Source organism: Dromiciops gliroides, chromosome 2 (assembly GCF_019393635.1).
Source record: "Dromiciops gliroides isolate mDroGli1 chromosome 2, mDroGli1.pri, whole genome shotgun sequence".
NCBI lineage: Eukaryota > Metazoa > Chordata > Mammalia > Microbiotheria > Microbiotheriidae > Dromiciops > Dromiciops gliroides.
Window position 1 is genome coordinate 513,567,086 of NC_057862.1, and position 13,168 is coordinate 513,580,253.

At 35.6% G+C, this 13,168-nt stretch overlaps 1 protein-coding gene across 1 annotated transcript in view; it reads right to left on the minus strand.

The window, feature by feature from the left end:
- CSMD1 (CUB and Sushi multiple domains 1) overlaps positions 1–13,168 on the minus strand; it is a 2,580,735-nt gene that overhangs the window by 1,616,009 nt on the left and 951,558 nt on the right.

Genomic DNA, 13,168 nt, shown 5'->3' on the forward strand with positions numbered 1-13,168 from the left:
AAGTATCTGAGGCCGGATTTGAACTCAGGTACTCCTGAATTCAGGGCCAGTGCTTTATCCACTGTGCCACCTAGCTGCCCCCATAAATGCATTTCTAAGAACTCACATGAAGCCATTTCAGATCATCAGTAATAGAAAACCTTTGAATGGATCTATCTATCTATCTATCTATCTATCTATCTATCATCTATCTATATTCCATTTGATATAATTTAAGGTATAGTTAATAATAGCTAACATTTATTTGTCATTTAAACATTTGCAAAGTACTTTATTCTTGCAGGTTAGAATAGTGTCCCTGGAGTCCAATCTGTAGCATTGGCTTATGAGGAAAATCACCTTAAACCCAAACAAAATTGATATGTGCAAGATACTGTGCTAGGTTCTAAGAATTCATATGGAGCCATTTCAGCTCTTTAGTAAATGACTGTTTTATATATATATACATATATATATATATATATACATTTATGTTTGTATGTATATGTATTCTATTTTAAATAATCCAGTTTTGTATGGTAAGGCATAATTATTAATAGCTAACATTTACATGTCACTTAAAAATTCACAAAGCACTTTATACATATCCTCTCCTTTTATTCTCATTACAACCCTGTAAAGGTAGATACTATTATTATTTCCATTTTTCCATTTTAAAGATGAGGAGAGTGAGGCTGAGAGAGGTCAAATTACTTGAGTGGGGTTATACAATTACTAAGTTTCTGAGGCAGGATTTAAATTCAAATCTTCCTGACTCTACTTCACCCCCTAGCAGCATAGGTATATAACTGCAGAAGTATTTTGTATTTTCCTCCTCACTGCCACCTCTGCCCCCTTCATAACTGAATGTAAAAGATTTTGCATGAGCGCTAACATTGTTTTATTTTTGGCCATCCCCCCTTCCCAATCTAGCACATGGTAATTAATAACTATGTTTAGAATAAATGAATGAATAAATGAATTGATGTTGAAAATGAACAATCTGTGGTGTTTGGTTATTTTACCAATGGAAAAAGTCCTGCAAGCATTCAAAGCTAGCTGTAATTTTGGAATACATGTAAATAGCATCTCTAATTACAGGAATCCATATTTATTGACCTAAAATCTACCCTGAAGTTAATTTCATTTGTTCACATCAGGGGAAATTGCATTCTTCTACTTAATGACACAGTATTTTCTATGAACATCATTTTACAAAAAGTGATATAATGTTAAGGAGAAAACCAAAGGCAACACATCATTTTCTTTGAAACTGAAGCAACTCATTATTTAATCATGCTTTAAACATTTCTATGAATCATTGGTATAAAGTTGATTATATTTTAAATTCAACTCAGAGGAAGGTGTCACCAAGATCCTGTTATTCCAAGTCGAAGAATCATTATTACCGTGCTTTGAGATACCATACCTTTCATCCCCCACTTAATAGTAGTAATACAAATATAAAAATGTGAGAATTTAAAACAAAATCTGGAAGTCAGGTTCTTTTCCTAATTTATCAGTTTTCTCTTTATTTCTCTTATCTTCTTTCCCATTACAAAAATAAATATTTTTGTTAGTCGTTAACTAAGTAGAAGTGTATTTGAGAGTTACTTATATTCTGTCCTTTTTATCATAATGTTACCTTTAACTTGGGAGGGGAATGGAATATAAGAAATTTCTCAAATGACAAAGGCAAGGGCTGTTAGCCATATACGGTGCCACAAGATGGCAGCATGTCAGAAAATGACTAGCTGAATAGGTGAATGGTTTTTCCTATCTCTGTTGATGTAGTAGGGATATTTTTGTCACTTACAATGACTATTTAGAGAGATTTTTAGCAACATTTATGGTCTTGACATACTATGCAAGGGAATGATATTATTTTAAAATGATATGGGATGAAGGAAGGTAATAATAATTAGAGATAGAAGGGACCCTTAGAGACTATCTAGTCCAATCTTCTCTTTTATAGGGAAGTAAACTCAGACCCAGAGGGGTTTTGTTCAAGGTCAAATGGGTAGCAGAGCTGGGATGTGATCATATATTCTTTGACTCCATATCTATGGAGCTCACATTTGTTCAGGTGAACATAATCCTAGCTATTCCACATGTATTATTAATTTTTAGATATAAAGAGATAATCTATTATAAATAATATTAAAACTGTGCTTTTAAAAAAGTCAACAATGGGAGAGCCACTGGTGTTCATCCACTTCAGTGCTGGATGTTCAAATGAACAAATTGAGATTTCTCTGATTCTGTAAGCATGTCAGGATCTTGAAGCTCCTATCAAAATTAAAGAAGCTTCTTTCTTAAATGAATCTAGTAAAAATGACTTATTAAGAGCCTACTATTTTCAAAGTCTATATTAGGCATTGTGAAGAGAACAGAGATGAAAGAAATTAATCAGTCTATCTTTTGTCAAGGATTTTATAATATAGCAGAGGTAAAGAACTATACACAAAAAGATCAGTTAATACAAGTAAGGGATTGCAAGAAGGGGGAACTTTAAGGGTTTAGTTTTGTTTTGTTTTTTCTGGTAAGGCAATTGGGATTAAGTGACTTGCCCAGGGTCACACAGCTAGTAAGTGTTAAGTGTCTCAGGCCGAATTTGAACTCAGGTCCTCCTGAATCCAGTTCCAGTGCTCTATCTACTGTGCCACCTAGCTGCCCCCATAGGTAGGCTTTAATGGGAAGAGATAATAGACAGAATATCCCTAGAAGAAGACATGGTATGGCATAAGCAAAGCTTTGATACTGGAATAAGTCCTATATAAGGAATGACAAATAACATACTGGAGTTTGGGTGTAGCATGAGGTACACGCACATGAAAAGGGAAAGCTCTTAATGAAAAGTAGGTTGAGGGACTATTGTAGAGGGTATTAGATGCTAAGCTACAGAGAATTAACTTTATCTGGTAACCAGCAATGAGCCATCAAAAGGTCATTAAAAATTTTTAAGTAATGATATTATCAAGTTTTTGAGAATGGGCACCTGGGAGAGTATTAATATTATTAAGAGAGATTGGGAAGTCAGAAAGAGAGTCAGGATTCAGGAGGACATGATGAATTCACTTTTAACCTAATGGGGCTTCATGTAAAAAGTAAGAAATCCTGGGAAAGATGTGGCATGCTGGTTTTGAGTTCAAGACAGAAATCAGGGCTGGGAATATATTTATGGTTCATTGAAGTATAAATAATAGTAGATACTGTATGAATGCAGTGTGTCAAGATAATGGAATGTGATAGATGAGATTTAGCAGATATTCAGGGGCCCACCTGGAGACTGAGTTAAACTGATTGAATTGGATAAGGCAACTGACTGTTGACTGCTTACTAGATTGTAAGCACATCTGGTTGGTACTTAAGGGTACTTAAGAAAGTAAGTGTTCTCAGAAGCTAACAACTTTGAACTTTGACCAAGTTCGGGCCCAGTGAACCCATCAGCTTGAAGAACCTTCCATTTTCTGGGAGGGGAACCGGAAGGAGGAAGTGGATTCTGTCAAGAGAGCTGGGTCTTATTTGGCTGCAAGAGATTGGCAGTTGACTTCAGAAGTGGGAGCTTAGGAAGTTTAGAATCACCAGGTTATAGGAAGTCTGTTCTCAATCTTTCTCTTTCCTTTATTATCTTTCAATAAACCCTTAAAAAACCTAAACTCATTTATCAGTGATTTTAGTCAGTTTCCCCAAAAAACTGGGGGGACATATTAGAACCCACATTTAGAAATTTAAATTACATAGTAGGAAGTAACCAATGCAAGTGATAATGAAAAAAGAGAAAAGGGGGCCAAGAATAAAGTCATAGAAAATGTTTACTTTACAAATATGGAAGAGGAAAAAGGAAACAGAAATGGTAACTAGAGAGATAAGACCACAAGCAGTAAATTTGCTAAATAAATTAGGAAATGGTGCAGATTTGGGTATGCTGTGTAAACAGCACAGAAAGAACAGAGACAAGCGCAAAAGGGTTACAGAAGCAGATGACATGGGCACAAATAATGGGATGGTAAAAGAAGAAAGTAGTGGCTCCTACAGCCCTCTTAGTTCCTTACATTTTCATAATCACCCTCAACATATTGTGCTTGCAAATGCTTAAAACATATAGGATTCTGCCTTACCTTTGAATCCTATTTAGCCACAATTTAGTAATCATGAGCTTTTTTCTAATCTCTAGTAGCTACACTAGCTAGTGTGGTGTGCTATTTATAATTTGCTAATTGTAGGTAGTATGCTAAAGGAACTTGGACCTGTACCTGTGCCTATCTTTGGAATTTTTGAGTGATAGTTATATCTGAGCATTGCTAGAAACAATACTATTATGACCCATCCATTAAAAGCACCAAATTACAGAATGTGATACCTGGAAGAATTCTTAGAGGATATATAACCCAGTCTCCCTTATCCCACAGACAGCGATCTACTATCATATGTATTCTCTATCTCTGATAGTCATTTCTATAATAGGCTGATTGGCATATTCTTATTGGCACATTATTCTCATTGACACATTCTTAAACTATCATATGGTCAATTTAATTTATGTAGATCTAAGGTTGTTCTTAAATTTAAAAGAGATTTTCCTTTTCAGTGTTTTGGAAGTAGATATCAGAATTAAGGAGGGGTAGTTGAAATGCTTTTAGGTTTGTTTTTTTTTTTAATATAAATGTCAGAGTTGTACTATAACATATGGATTCACAACAAATGCTTCCAAAGATTTTATTTGTCTTGACAAAGTAGAAGGCAAATTATTCAGTTTTGCTCAAATCTCTGGATTGGTGCAAACCTTTTTCTTTGTCAATCAACTTTCTATGGACATCTACCCAAGAAAGGATGACATCATGGTCCTATCTTGGGTTCCTATACCTAAAAGAGAATATAGAGTGAAAACAAGGTGGTGGAGCACATACAACAATTCATATAAACTCTCTAAATTCCCCTCTAAATAACTTTATAATGATGGCTCAAATCAAATTTTGGTGTGACAGAACCAATAAGAGATCAGAGTGAGACATTTTTTTGAGCTTAAAAAAATATAAAGGTCAGCAGGAGAGCTCTGTGAGTGTGGGGAGGGGGTCTAGCCTGAAGCATATTCTGCAGCAGAATAAACTATGGGCCTTAGAGCCAGGTGGGACTGTAGCAGCAGCAGCAGCAGCAGCAGCAGCAGCAGCAGCATATTTGGGAGGTCTCAGTGCAGAGAGAGTGAGGCAGTTAGACAACTACTCAGAAAGGGATTACAGGGGACAGTTTGCTGGCCCTTGGTAGAGATGGTGCTGATTGATAACTATTGCCCATAAGCAATTCTGGTTCATAGTTCTAGGGTGGAGAGGAATGCTTAAGGCCTGTGAAAAGTGGCCTTGGTAATAGTTCCAGGGTCAAGAGGAGAACTAGCACTTTTGGCTGTAGAGAAGAAAGGTCCTTCCTCTGTAAAGACCAGAATTCAAACCAGGGAGAAGAGTGATCACACTGCTCCCCAGATCATATCACCTTGAAGTACCCAAACTTGTAGACCCTGAGAACTAGCTCTGAAGATAGCAATATGACAAACTCTGAAGCCTAGGACAATGCCTCCACACTGCAAAATGAGCACAGCCCAAATTAACATAGAGTTCAAATAGGCTAAAAAATGAGCAAACAACAACAAAATAATTTGACCATAAAAAGCAACTCTAAGGGGCAGCTGGGTGGCACAGTGGATAAAGCACTGGCCCTGGATTCAAGAGGACCTGAGTTCAAAACTAGCCTCAGACACTTGACACTTACTAGCTGTGTGACCCTGGGCAAGTCACTTAGCCCTCATTTCCCTGGGGGGAAAAAAGATACTCTAGTGGCAGGGAAGACCAAAATATAAACTCAGAATAAGTTAACAATGTAAGAAACCACTACAAGGAAGGCAAAAAAGAAAAAAAATTCTAATAGGATATAAGCCTAACAAAAATTCCTGAAAGAGTTAAATAAAAAGATAAGTAGAGGGAAAAATAGAAAAAGAAATTATTGTGACACAAGAAAATTATGAAAAGAGAACTAATATGTTGGTAAAAGAAGCACAATAAAAGAGAAAATAGCACATTAAAAAAAACAGAATTGGCCCAAATGCTTAAAAAGAGTTTTTAAAAAGTCACTGGAAAAGAACTCCTTTAAAAAAAACAAACACTAGAATTGTTTGATTGGAAAAATAGATACAAAAGCTAATTGAAGAAAAATTCCTTAAAATTAGAATGGTACAAGTAGCAATAAAACAAAGTCAAAAGAATGAAAATAGAAGAATATGTGAGACATATCATTGCAAAAACAATTGACCCAGAAAATACATCAAGGAAAGATAACTTAAGAATTATTAAACTACTTGAGAGCCATGATTAATAAAAGTGCCAAAATATTATATTTCAAGAAATTGTAATGGAAAACTTCCCTGATATCCTATTACCAGACAGTAAAATAGAAATTGAAAGAACCTACTGATCACTACCTGAAGAGAACCAGAAATGAAAACTCCCAAGAATGCCATAGCCAATTCCAGAGTTTCCAGGTTGAAGACAAAATACTTCTAGCAGCAAAAAAAAAAATTATGTGAAATTATAGTATCACATAAGATTTAGCAGCTACCACATTAAAGGAGAGGAGGGCTTAGAATACAATATTCTAGAAGGCAAAAGAGTTGTGTTTACAATCAAGGACAAACTATCCAACAAAACTAAGAAGAATTCTTTGGACAGAATATGGATATTTAATGAAATAGAGGAATTGCAAGCATTCCTGATGAAAAGATCAGAAACTGAATAGTAAACTTGACATGCAAACACATGATTCAAGAGAAGCATAAAAATAAAAAAAACATGAAAGAGTAATCATAAGAGAATCATTAAAATTATACTATTTACATTTTCATTTGGGAAAATGATACATGTAACTCTTAATTTTATCAGTAATTGGGCAGAATATATATGTACATGTATGTTCATGTATGTGTGTATACAATATATATACACATATAGGCATATATAATATATTACATAGTGATATGTGCATCTACATATATGTGTGTCTGCATGCATGCATATATATACATATATCATATATACAATTATATATGCTTGTGATGTATGTGTGTATATGTGTTCACAATAGAGATATAAGAAGGGGAAGGCATGAGATATATGGAGGAAGGAATAATAATAAAAGAGCGGACAGATTAAAGAACAGTTTTCAGAAGCAAAACTGACTTTTGAGGAGGGACAGAATAAAAGGAGAGAGAGAAGGATAAACAGAAGAAATTAAGATATAGGGACACACACAGTTAATAATCATAACTGTGAATGTGAATAGGATGAACTCACCCATAAAATGGAAGTGCAGAGCAGAATGGATTTAAACTAGAATCCAACAACATGTGTACAAGAGACACACTTGAAACAAAGGCACATACAAAGGACTGAAGCAGAATCTATTATGCTTCAACTGAAGTAACAAAAGACATGGGTAGCAAGCATGATCTCAGACAAATCAAATGCAATAATAGACTTAAAAGAGATAATGAGGAAAACTGCATTTTGCTAAGAGGTGTCATAGACCATGAAGTAATATAAAAATATAAAAGTTTCTCTGATAAAGGCCTCATTTCTCAAATATATGGGGAACTGCATCATATATATGCTTATCTGTATCTATCTATATGTCTCTGTCTCTCTGTCCATCTGTGTCTATCTATATTAAAGCCATTCCCAATTGATAAATAGTCAAAAGATATATGGAGTTTTCAGAAGAAGAAATGAAAGATATCTATAGTCACTAGAAAAAATGCTCTAAATAGCTATTAATTAAAGAAATGTAAATGAAAACAACTCTAACTTAACCTAAATAACAAATGCTGTTGCAGATGAGGGAAAAAAATGTATCCACTTATATATTGTTGGTGGAGTTGCAAACTGATCTAACCATTCGGAGAAAAAAATTGGAATTATGCACAAAGTATTATAAAACTGTGCGTATCCTTTTACCCATAAATACAAGGTTTGTGCCAGAAAGAAATTAAAGAAAAATGAAACAGACCTATGTATACTGAAATATTGTATCGGTTGTTTTTTGCTGGCAAATACTTGTAAATGAAAAGTATGTTCACTAATTGGGAAATGGCTGAACAAATTGTGGCATATAATGTTTTATTTTGTTTTGTTTTTTTGCTTTTTTGTGGGGCAATGGGGGTTAAGTGACTTGCCCAGGGTCACACAGCTAGTAAGTGTCAAGTGTCTGAGGCTGGATTTGAACTCAGGTACTCCTGAATCCAGGGCCGGTGCTTAATCCACTGCGCCACCTAGCCGCCCCAATGGCATATAATTTTGATGAAGTATTATAATAAATGAGAAAGGGCATGGTAAAAAACAATATAACAGATGTCAAGAACTATATCAACTGATGCAAAGTGAAATGAGAAGAACCAAGTGAGTGATGACTGCACAGTAACTTAAATGTTGTAATGATGATCAACTGTAAAAGAATTGACTACTCTCATCAATATAATGACACAGGACAATTACAAAGTACAAATGATGAAAAAATAGTATCTCTCTGTCAAGAGAGAACTGATGAAACTCTGAGGACAAATGAAATATAATTTCTTTCTTTTTTGCATTTTTGCATGTGATGTGACTGGTTTGGAAATTTGCATTATTTCATATATTTACTTGATAGCACTTTGTCTTCTCTATAATTTGAAAGGGATAGGTGAAAGGAGAAAATTTGGAACACAAAATTTTAAAAAGGAAAGAATGATAAAATTATGTGTGTGTGTGTGTGTGTGTGTGTGTAGATAGATGACAAGGATAGACAGACAGATAAAAAGGAGAGAGAGAGAGAGAGAGAGAGAGAAATGGGGCAGCTTCAGGACCTAAGTTCAAATCTCACCTCCGATAATTACTAGCTGTGTGACCATAGGTAAGTCACTTAACCCTAATTGCCTTAAACATCCAGGGCCATATCCAGTCATCCTGATAACATATCTTGCCACTGGATCCAGATGGCCTGCAGAGGAGAAAGTGAGGCTAGTGAAATTTGCATAGCCCTTCCTCACTTAAATCCAATTCAGTGCAGTCATGACATCTCTCAATGGTCCTTTTGCAGAATGAAGGACAAAAACAACAACAACAAGATAAAAGATAGATAGATAGATAGATAGATAGATAGATAGATAGATAGATAGATAGATAGATAGATAGATAGATAGATAGATAGATAGATAGATGAAGGAAGGAAGGAAGGAAGAAAGGAAGAAACTTATCCCATAGAATTACATTGCTTGGGATGGAGAAGTAGCTCACTAGGCTTCACCTTCATTTATTATGTAGGTAGCCACCTGGAATTTATATACTGCTTTAAGATTTATAAATCACTTTACAATGTTATTCATTTGATCTTGGTTTATGGCTTCAGGGTCTGGAGTTCCCCAACTGCAGCACAGGTTAACATCCAACTATAAGTGGCCACCTCTTTGGTACCCTTCCTTCAGGACTTTTCCATATATTTCTTTTCCCAAATATAGGTATACCCCCTTCTGATCTGTGTTCTATTTTCCCTCTGCTGCAAGAAACTCAGAAACTTATAACATAAAATCATTCTTGTTATAATCTTTTCCTCACTTTTATGCTGGTACTGTGAGCTCAGGTCATCCTTAGCAAATTCCTTCTGTGTCCTTGTGGTATAGATCATCAGTTCCCTTGAGCCATGTAGGACCTAGGGCAACAAGGTCCCCCAAAGGGATATTTTCCTATTTTTTTTTTTATGCACAAAGGAGCTACTGCTCAAATCAGGGCAGCTAAGATTGAGGGAGGTGAGAGGTGCAATAAAAAGTATAGATGGGACTCTCCAACCTATATAATTGAGACTCAGAAGAACAAGGGGGTAGACAGTCTTAGAAAAAAAAAGAGTAATTATTTTTTGTCTTTTAGTGAATATTTTTTTCCTGCACTATTGTAAACCTTTCCCTTTATGGCTGGAATGTGTTCCTTGCACACCTCTGTTTCTTAGATTCTTAGCTTCCTTCAAAGCTCAGCTTAGGTGCTGCCTACTAAATGAGCCTTTCTTGACCCCTAGTTAATTGATTTCTTCTTTGCCTTCTTGAATTACTTCTATAACTCGGTTTCCAGTCAAACAAGGTGCACTTTTTCATGCTGCTACTATGCAAGTGGAAATACAGCTCCAGTGTCATAAAGTGATAAGATAATGTTATTTACCTAAATAAGTTGCAGAGTTGGTACAAGTTTCTGAGACCTTTTTAGAGGCATGTGGAAACTCTAAAAGAAAAAAAGTTTGGCAAGCACAAAGGGGAAGCTGAGTCCTGAATATGTTTCTTATTTCTAGATTGCCTCCCCTAGATGCTTCAGAGACTTTCCCTGGGTGAGAATGGGCCTACTCATTGGTGCTAAACTGAAATCTTATTTTGCTCCCAGACAAAGAGTACATTCAATCTGTATTCTCTGAAATATTCCAATTTGCAGAATTTCTCCAAATTCTGGTTGTCATTTGCTTGAATAAATGGATTTATTAATTTTTATGATGTCTGGGTTTTTTGTTTCTTTGCTGGTTGGTTTTTGCTTTTGGGTTTGTTTTTTTTTTTTTTTGTAACAAGGGTTTTGTGTGAAAGATTTAATCTGAGAAGTATAAATTAAGGGTTATACTCTCCCTGAAGAATAAATGGGGAAGCATCTTTCCTTTTGAACTCCTAAACACTTTGCCCCTAGATCAACGAGATTTAAGTGAAATGAATAGGTAAGATTCTAATCTGATATCTCTCTTGAAGACAAGTAGAGAAAGGAGCAATACTAAAATTGTGGCCTTCTTATCCTCTCCCAAGGCAAAATCCCTTTGAGAAGAGTAAGCCAATTTATACATATGCCTGTCCATGTTACTTGAGAACCAGATATACATATTTAGGCAATCAAGGTGAATGAAGTCTTTCCAGAGTACCACTAGGCAATAGTATCTAAATTAAATTTCTTATTTTTTTGGTATTTATTTTTATATACACATATGTATGTGTACGAGTGTGTGTGTGTATTCTCTACATACAAGGAGTATTTCAAGTTTGCCTTTATATCCTTAATAAATGCTTGTTGATTGAATGAATTTGTCAGAAAGTGTACATGACTGTATCTTGAAGATTAAAAACATATAAGGTATCAGAGAAAAATTGTTTACATTAATGTCTCTATAGTTTCTTCTAGTTCAAACATTTTATGATTATAAGTAATGCAAGAACTCAGACGAACAGTGGTCTGAGCTGGGATAGGGAAGAGTATCTTCATGAGAGAAAAAAGAGGTCCTGAACTAGGCCATAGTAGAAGAATAGTACTTATTGAGGTTTGGGGGTGGTATAGTAAGGCATTCAGGCAGAGGAGCACTATGCGCCAAATTGTGCTTGTGGGAATATGGGGAAGGGAGACGATGCATGAGCAGGTCACTTTGCACTGAGAGAAAAGCTAAGCAAGGCAGATTACTGTACCCATGGGTACCTCTTCTTAGTCATGATGCTGCCAAATGTTTTTCTCTAATCATTTGCCCTTTCCCCCACTTCCAACCTACTTCCTAGACCCAAATACTTTAGTGTGTTATTAGAATGCTACTCTTTTAGGGATATTTAAATATAATATTTTCTCTTGCCAGTTTACAAGAAAATCTATCCCTACATGCTGATTCTTTTCTTAGCAGATGTCTCAGCTCCTAAGAGGAGGCACCTTTCTCTCCCCTCATCTCTTCCAAAAGTCCTTTCTTAAACATTGGATTGTGAAGTTAGCACCTTTAAGTGTCCCCAGGTATTGGAATAGCCTGAAACAGCCTGAAGGGGTGGCTTTTTCTGAATAATTTCTCACAAGGTAAAAGAAAAGAGGAAATCCTTCAAGTGACTCTACATACAATTATTATTTTTCTCTAATGGCACCCCAGGTGCTATTTCTACCTTGCAATAAAAGAGAGAGGCAAAGCACACAAAAGAATGAAGACCTTAGCAACAAAAGCAAATCAAAAAAGATGTAAAAATGCAACCTGGAAGTCACATTGGAATCTTCATCAGGATATTGTCGTTACAGCTCAGCCTCTTCATTAATTAATCTTATATGTATAAAAAGCAAATAAGCTCTCCTGAATAGGAATAATGGCACACATTTCTACAAGGTTTTAAGGGTGGTTGAGTGGTTTCACTACCCTGAGAACAACCCTGAGAAGTAAGTAGTGCAAAATTTTAAGTATTATTTTATAGCTCTAACACTCTAAGTTACCAAGGTATTGCTAATTTTCACTCTGGACATTATTTCCATGTTGGGACATCTCAACAACAATAAGGTCACAGGCTTTGATTTTTTTTTAAATGAAGGAAATAAACTAAAAGGTCAAATCCCAATTACATTGCTGGTAGGTGTCAGGTAGGATTTTATTTTAGAAATTTATAACAATTATTTTATAATGTGGGGAGGGTGAGAATACTTTAAAAAATCAGGCAAAATTCTCCTTATGAGATAGTCACTTTTTTTGAGAATAAAGGGTTTTTTTTTGCCTTTATTTGCATCTTCAATAAGTAGCACAGTGCCTGTTACATAGTAGCTTCTTATTTTTTTTTTTATTTGATGTGGCTTGACTCTCATGCTCATCTTGACATCTGAGAGAAATAAGGGAAATTTGCTCTCCTCATTGTAGGCAGGCCACATTACTCAAACTTCCAGGGCCCCCTCCACCTCCCTTTTCCCCTTTCTGCTCAGCTGGCAGTTACAGTTGCTTAGGGAGGATAACAAGAAGACCACAAAATCCCCATCCAATCAGAAGTTGTCCCACAAGTATGATTTCTCCCCAGAATCAGGGAGATTAGCATACTAGCCCAAACTGCCCCTTGGTGTTCTGGAGCTAACCCTGAATTGTACTGCACTTGCTAAATAAGCCTCATTCATAGTATCTAACACACCCATGGGTGGAGATTTAACATTATAATTAGATATGTGTTGTATGATCAGGGTAGGGGTACATGTTTAGGAGTTAATATGAAGTAGGAGTGTCAGGAAAAGTGTGCAGCAGGAATAGCCAACCAACAGCAAAATGGAGGAGGGAATCTTTTCATTAGAGACATGATAAAAGGCCCACAGGAACAGGCTTACAGCTCACAACTTCCTTGAAAGTGTATGCCCTTTCTAGCAAGATCATAATAAAATGG